General features: G+C 47.6%; 2 non-coding genes across 2 annotated transcripts; both read right to left on the bottom strand.

Annotated features, from left to right (window-relative positions):
* Positions 1-244: 244 nt before the first annotated feature.
* On the bottom strand, positions 245-1,572 carry LOC115331066. Its single transcript, XR_005716945.3, has one exon. It is a non-coding gene; the product is annotated as an uncharacterized LOC115331066 (transcript).
* A 1,756-nt stretch (positions 1,573-3,328) lies between these two features.
* On the bottom strand, positions 3,329-3,401 carry Trnar-ccu. The gene has a single exon. It is a non-coding gene; the product is annotated as a tRNA-Arg (tRNA).
* Between the last annotated feature and the right edge of the window lie 2,780 nt (positions 3,402-6,181).

Below are 6,181 nucleotides of genomic sequence, written 5' to 3'. Positions count from 1 at the left end.
AATTCAAGAGCTGTGCTTTGTAGGTTTTTCGAGACGAGTAAAAACACACCCCCTCCCCTCGAATTTCTGTCTTTGCGGTAGACCTCGTAGTTGGGTGGAAATATTTCGGAGTTGGTCATGGAAGGGTCAAGCCAAGATTCGGTACCACAAACAATGTCAGCATCCGTTGTAGCAAGAAGAAAAGCAAGGTCATCCTTTTTATTTCTGATACTCCTACAGTTCACTGTAACAAAGACAAGTTCCTGTACGTCAGGCCCTCTGATATCGCTTTTTTGTCGTGGCTATACAGAGGTTTCAAACACGACGTCGGTGTCAGGATTGTACTGGTATGTTTTACCACGAATAACTAACTTGTTGTATCGTAGTTTGAATTGGGCGTTTTGTTCCCTGGCGTACTCTAAAAGTTTGCGTCGTGAGAGTTGTATAGCAGGTGAGAAATCCTCACCAATGGAAAAGCCACTCCCCTTTAGTTTATAGGCGACTGACAGTATTTTTTGTTTATCTTTAAATGACAGAAACTTTGAGATAAGGGGGCGTCCTCTCTCTTCGGAAAAAACGGCCTAGCCTGTGCGCACGTTCTATGTTAGTGGGCTCAAGCTTTACGCCGAGCTTATCAGAGCAAAAGGTGATCACTTTGGCCTCAGATTCTTCCCAGGTTTCATTTGCTTTGTCCGCCAAGCCGTAAAAGATAAGGTTGTTTCGGCGCGATTGATTTTGTACTTCATCCTGTTGTGCGGTAGTCATTCTAAGTTGGGTGTCAAGTTCCAGATTCGCCGTTTTTATGTCAGCAACTTCGTCTCTCAAGGATTTAACCATAGTCATCTCGCTTTCAATAGCTGTTATCCTAGATGACAAGCCCTCTAGTTTTCTTTCGAACGATGTTTGCATTTCCCTAATGGCTTTCAATTCATTCAACATTGCTTTTTGCCCCTCGTTCATGCCAGGTATTAGTAGCATAGCATCGACTAGTTGTTTCTCCTGTGTAGAAGTGAGCGGGCCTGGGTTCGCTTCTATATCTCCTGCCATCAATAGTCGTTGTTTCACGAACCTAGCCACAGCTAGGCTGTATTTAGTGTAGCAATCGGTAATACCAACATACATTTGACACAAAAGGTTGGGTCTCAGTGCCGACAATCCAGAATGGCCGTTGTGCCTTACATACTTATAAGTGTATGAAAGACCCACCTGTAGGAACAGGGAGAATGAGCGTCCGTCCGACATGTCGGCACCGAAACCCGAGGGTGGATGGTCGAGCAGTCTCTGATATACACTCCCATCACATGACGTGGAACAGAGTTGTCTGCTGTAGTCACAGTTGAAAGTCAAGCACAGCTTCGAAAGATCCAGCGACGAAGCGTTGCAGAGCCAGGGCAGAATGACCGGGCATGTACCGTCGCTGGGTGACGCATCATCTTTGACAGTTGACGTGTAGACGGTGCCGCACTGGACGACGATCAGCCCAAGTACCTGTAGGAACAGGGAGAATGAGCGTCCGTCCGACATGTCGGCACCGAAACCCGAGGGTGGATGGTCGAGCAGTCTCTGATATACACTCCCATCACATGACGTGGAACAGAGTTGTCTGCTGTAGTCACAGTTGAAAGTCAAGCACAGCTTCGAAAGATCCAGCGACGAAGCGTTGCAGAGCCAGGGCAGAATGACCGGGCATGTACCGTCGCTGGGTGACGCATCATCTTTGACAGTTGACGTGTAGACGGTGCCGCACTGGACGACGATCAGCCCAAGTACCTGTAGGAACAGGGAGAATGAGCGTCCGTCCGACATGTCGGCACCGAAACCCCCGCGTAACGCCACTTTATCTAACGACTGAAAGGTTCTGTTACTGGAAATAAAGGTGCCAAGAGAGTTTAGCTATGGGTTTGAAATTTTTTCTACATTCTTAAGTGTGTAGAAATTTTTATCGTGTAACTCGGTCAACATGTCACTAATGGTGAGTGCCCTGACCAGGGCAGCTCTGTTGAGGCGCTCGATGCCAGGAATTCTTTTAGAGCGCAGCTCTTAGGCGCTCGTTTCGGAATTAAACGGCGTTCCGGGCTGAGCGGAGATATTTTCCCGCTAAATTTAGTTGGAAAAATTTTTTCGCAAAATATAGCGGGGACATTTTTCAGCTAAATTTAACGAGGAAATTGACGACACGTGACCTCAACACCAATTTAGGTTCCGCGCTAAATTTAGCGAGGAAATTGACGTCACGACTTCGTGTCACGTCACCCATGAACAAATTCAGCGCCAGGAGGAGAGGAAGAGGAAAAGAGGGGGAGGAGGGGAGGAGGAGATAGGAGAGGAGAAGGTGAGGGTACAGAAAAGGAAGAGGGGCATACCCTCACCTCCGTACCCTCCCCTCCACCTCCTCAAGAGCAGTTCAAGAAGGAAGATAAAGCTCCGCCCACCTCTTTTCACTACAGCAGAGCGAACGCTGGAGAGGAAGTGACATTCTCTCCAAAGTTCGCTCTGGTAAAGTGGAAAGAGGTATGAGGAGCTTTCACTGCCTTCTTGACCTGTCACCGACTGTAGTTTCGCATTACAAAGATTTGTAACCGTCTTTCATTTTTTTTTAAATGGAATATTTGTTTCGCCATGCCAGTGCGCCTTTCGTCGTTTGCATGCTCACCAAGTACCGCGCGGATAAAATCTACTCGACTAAACGATTCACGAGATTTAGTTTTCCACGCTACGACATTGTAGTTTCCCAGTGCAGCTGGCTATGGCATTTGCTTTTTAAAAATGTCAAAACAATGACTCGCAAAAAAAAAAAAAAAAGCTACGCCATTGTGTAGTTTTTTTCTTAGCGTCTAGAAACACGCGTTTTTCTTTTCTTCAAACAACCGAACAATTCAGATGGTTGTGGCTGAGATGTTGTGCCACTGTACAGTGCTCACTATAGAGCTATACGAAACACGCGATATGTGTATTTCCTAATGGGCGCATTATGCTGGTGGCAACCGAGCAATGGTTTCGTGACGAATCGCTTAACAAACCATTCCGAAGTGTTATGTCACGGGTTTAGCGTCCTCCGGGCCGCGATTAACCCTGCCATGAAAAAACAAGGAGTTCACGTGTTCCGTATAAGTTTGGTTAAGCACCACGTATCTTTTAAAGAAAATAAAGCAAGCACTAACTTTCCTTAGAAGACAATACTAATAGAGATGACGAAATGAGAAGTGAGTCTGTCGCAAAACGGCCTCAAATTACACAAAGAGCGGAAATTACCAAGTAATGGATGGAAAGTCGCAGAAGAGTGAATAAACTTCCACAAGGTGATTCTTAATTGAAGAACCTAAAAAAAAAAAAAAAAAAAAAAGAAGGCTACCCTCGGCGGGATTCGAACCCGCAATCCCCGGTTTAGGAGACCGATGCCTTATCCGTTAGGCCACGAGGGCCTGGGTGCAAGGTGGAGAATTCCGAAGTCCCACAAAATCAAGCGTAAAAATACCATGTGTTTTGGTAGCGCCACCTCGCGGGCACCATCCTGTGATGCAGCTGGGAGTATGCAAGCAGACGACGCGCTATGTCAAAGCACGGAATGGCAATATTAGTTCGCATCTATGCCGATTAAAACGGTTTATTTATTAACAAAACATGTATAACGCTTTCGTGAGCGATCTTTCTGATGAATGAATAACAGCGCCTTGAAGTTGCTTTTTATATTAAAAAAAAAATCTTTGAATGTTGAAAAACAAGCCTGGAGCCTCACATTACAGCTTTCACGCCGTGCGTCAGGACTATTTACAGCCCCTCTGGTTCTTTTTTTCGGATTTGGGGAAGCTACTGCAGAAAAAGGTTTTGCATTCACCAGAGTAAATGACGTCATGTCTTTTTAGGTGTGAACGCGCGCACAATTGTGTTGCAAAGTGCCGCACACTTGTTTTAACTACATTGAGCTTGCCGACACCGACGTCTCAATCTACGTGTGACTCGACAGTTGCTACCGAGCAGATGCTCGGCAGCAACTGGCACTTAGCTCCTCCCGAATCAAATACGTGGCAAAGAATAGTCACATTGCGACTTCTGCTGAAAGTAAAAGCACATTTTTTTAGAGCGCAGCTCTTAGGCGCCCGTTCCCGGCTTGAGCGGCGTCGGCGTCGCCGTCGGCGTAGCCGCAACCCTCGTAACCCTCGTGAGGGTTACGAGGGTTAATCTCATGAGGGTTACCCTCACGAGGATCACGAGTGCCACGAGGGTTACTTACATTCGTAACCCTCACGAGGGTTACGAGGGTTAGTTACCCTCAAAAGGGTGACCTTCACGAGGGTTACCCTCACGAGGGTTACTTACCCTCGCAACCCTCACGAGGGTTACGAGGGTTAGTTACCCTCAAAAGGGTTACCTTCACGAGGGTTACCCTCACGAGGGTCACGAGGGTTATGAGAGTTACCCTCACGAGGGTCACGAGAGTTACCCTCACGAGGGTCACGAGAGTTACCCTCACGAGGGTCACGAGAGTTGCCCTTACAAGGGTTACTAGGGTTAACCTCACGAGGGTCACGATGGTTACCCAGGTCACGTGACCTTCCGGGGTCACGTGACCTGGGGATACCCGCCGAGGTCACGTGACCCCCCGTTGACGTCATCGCCACTGATGACGTCATCAGTGACGTCACCGATGACGTCACCGGCATCCGCATCGTCATCGTCATCATCATCACTGATGACGTCACCGGCATCCGCAATGTCATCGTCATCATCATCACTGATGACGTCATCAGTGACGTCACTGATGACGTCACCGGCATCCGCATCGTCATCATCATCATCACTGATGGCGTCATCAGTGACTTCACTGATGACGTCAACGGCATCGTCACGTGGTCCCAGGTCACGTGACCCCCCGACGTCACGCGACGCCCCAAGGTCACGACTCCCACAAGGTCACGTGACCCCCAAGGTCACGTGACCCCCCGCCCCCCGAGGTCACTTGACCCACCCCCCCCAGTACCCTTTCCTCCTCCTCCTCAAGAGCTGCGCTCTAATTCGGCGTTACAGGGAGTTGTAAACGGCTTTCATTTTTTATAAATTCTTAAATTGTCGCCTATAGTCCGGCCAATGCAAGCTATTGATCAATTTGTTCTATCATATTTTTACTATCAATTGTTTACAAATTTCAAATCGCTCCCTGGGAAGCGCATCACGCATTATGCGCATTTGGGTCTGGAAACATTAAACATACGAACGGTAGTAATTTATAGCAAGTGTATTCCTCATTTTTTGGGACGCTGAAGTGTCAACGACTTACAATATTTAGAACTTCCATCGCGAGTGCGTCTCGCATGTATCATGTCGACCGGGCAAATCAGCAGGGATTTAGTGGAAACAATCTCGGAAGCCAGCCACCGCTTCTTCCCGCCAGTTATTTTGAGGAAATGTTCGTTTACTAATTTACAAAACTAAAACTAAAAAAAAAAAGAATCACCTCGGAACTAATAAGAGACCAGCACTCACAGAACACGTTGCAACCAACAAGATACACGGAGTCGCTTTCAGTGAAGTGTGCAATACACACGCGAGAGGTTCTCGAATTTCGTTTTTCTAATTTTCAATTTGATAAGACATTCTTTTCTAAGTTTTATGTTCTTCGACATCATAAAATTATACACCCTATTCGCCGTAGTAGATGTCGCAAGTAGTGTAGTAAAGCGCGGGATATTCTATATTCATCATTCGTCTTTTTGTACTGGGGTAGAGAGCGGCACACCGCTATCCCATGCGCTTCGACAGATCAGCGCGAAAAGTGTTTGTTAGCATGACTACGCGTGCCATGGTTTCAAGCTTGGGTAAAATGTCTCAACAACAAATATCACTTCACCAGATAAACGCAACGCGTGAAACAGGCTTTGCGGCGCGTTGGCCAAACAGCGCATGAAGCAAACTGACGAGCCGAGAGATCCGAGATCTGCGCGGTCTGTCCCAGTCTCTCCTACCCGTGAAAAACGACGATGATGATAGCTAGAGAAGTGCACCCTGTAGTTCGCACACGCCGCCAATATATTCACTCCGCGCGACGCGACCGGCGCGCCGCCGCGCAGCTGTTACTGAAGGTAGGCAGTGAGAACTCCAGTGAAACGAAACCCGCGTATATTGGTATGCTAGAAGACGAACCGGTGGCGCTGAATTGACAGCATGAGCTGCTGTGTCCGTTAAAGGGGCTCTGCACTCCTACTTA

This window comes from Ixodes scapularis, unplaced genomic scaffold (assembly GCF_016920785.2).
Source record: "Ixodes scapularis isolate PalLabHiFi unplaced genomic scaffold, ASM1692078v2 PGA_scaffold4__175_contigs__length_147842914, whole genome shotgun sequence".
Taxonomy (NCBI): domain Eukaryota; kingdom Metazoa; phylum Arthropoda; class Arachnida; order Ixodida; family Ixodidae; genus Ixodes; species Ixodes scapularis.
The sequence above is the reverse complement of the archived record's forward strand: the minus strand, read 5'-3'. Positions and strand labels throughout refer to the sequence as shown.